We start from the raw sequence: 1517 nt of genomic DNA on the forward strand, positions 1-1517 counted from the left end.
TATAAATTTACGATAGATTGTTAAATAAAGACGTTGAGTGAGTTTTGCATACAGATTTCGTGTTTCTTCTGTTTTTTCACCTATGCTCTCTATATCTTGAGATTTTCCTCAGGTGGTGAAGCCAAGTGAAGGAAACATAAGTCCCTTGTTGGAGAAGCTCTGGAGGGACGTCTATACTGTCGCCGAGTTCCAAACGACAGGTTCATCGTCATATGAGATGAAATATTTATTTTTTTAATATAAATTTATTTATTTACTTTGTTCGGGGTAAATATAAGTATATTTATTTATTTATTTTACCGCTCAGAAGCATAACAGCTATATTAGAAATAACATCAACCGCTATAATAAACCAATCAAACCTCCTTCAATGGAAAAAAGCAGTAATTCTGCCACACGATAAAGTTCTTTCAAATGAAATCTATTTGATTTTTGAAGCAATCATTATATATTCTACATTAGCAATACCACAACCTCTGAAGAAGAAGAAAAGAACCAAAAATTAAATAGATTTCATTTAATATCCTTCATGCCTTCAAGCCTTCCTAGCATAGCATCGTCAGTAAATTCATCTCCAAGACCAAAAAGACGAGAAGATTGGCTTATAAGACCACCAAATCTATTTTTTGGCGACATAAATTTTGCAAGTTTCTTCTCCAAAGTAGTTGCGGTGTATGACCAGTTGGAGCTGTATCAAACACTATTACTGAATAATCCATGTCTGAACTAATTTCAACATTTCTGCAAAGCTCATGGCCTCATCTGCTCCAGTTATGGCATTTGATAGCTCTGAGACAGCTGTCAATCCCTTCATCATTTATTTGATCATCGTTTTTCTAATTTAGGATCCACCTCCATGGCGAAGAGGTTTTTGAATCTATTGACAAGTGTGGGGATCTTGGTGAATTGGTGCTGAAAAGCTTCGTGTAGGTTGTGGGAAGGAATGGTGGATATCATGAGGACCCAATGCCTCACTGAAGCCAACATAATCGATAGAATCAAGCTGCAAGACGTCCTTGCCTTCCTTTACACCCACAAATACCCACTTAGACTTCTATGCTCCAATATATTCCGCAAAGTTCCCTTGGGAATCACCACCGTCGTTAGGGAACTTTGTGAAATATATTGGAGCAAGAAAGTCGAAAGTGGGTGTTCATGGGTGGAAAGGGATGCATGGGAAAAACCACTTGCAGCTCGATTCTATCGAGTCTGTTGGCTTCAATGAGGCATTTGGTCCTCGTGACATCCACTGATCCCGCCCACAACCTAAGCGACTCTTTTCAACAGAGATTCACTGAGATCCCCACACTTGTCAATGGATTCAATAACCTCTTCGCCATGGAGGTGGATCCTAATGTAGAAAATGATGATCTTAACAAATGATGAAAGGATTGACAACTTTGTCTCAGAGCTTTCAATTGTATTAAATGATTCATTTCATAATTATTCAACAAGTTTTACGCTAGATGTCGGCTACCTGACAAAACTCTCCACTTTTTTCATTCAAAACTTGGGAC

The 1517-nt window shown here is 38.0% G+C and overlaps 1 pseudogene; it reads right to left on the reverse strand.

Annotated features, from left to right (window-relative positions):
- Positions 1 to 513: 513 nt before the first annotated feature.
- Positions 514 to 1111, reverse strand: LOC110100175 (annotated as a pseudogene).
- Positions 1112 to 1517: the final 406 nt, after the last annotated feature.

Source organism: Dendrobium catenatum, unplaced genomic scaffold (assembly GCF_001605985.2).
Source record: "Dendrobium catenatum unplaced genomic scaffold, ASM160598v2 original_scaffold_29927, whole genome shotgun sequence".
In the NCBI taxonomy this organism is placed as follows: Eukaryota; Viridiplantae; Streptophyta; class Magnoliopsida; order Asparagales; family Orchidaceae; genus Dendrobium; species Dendrobium catenatum.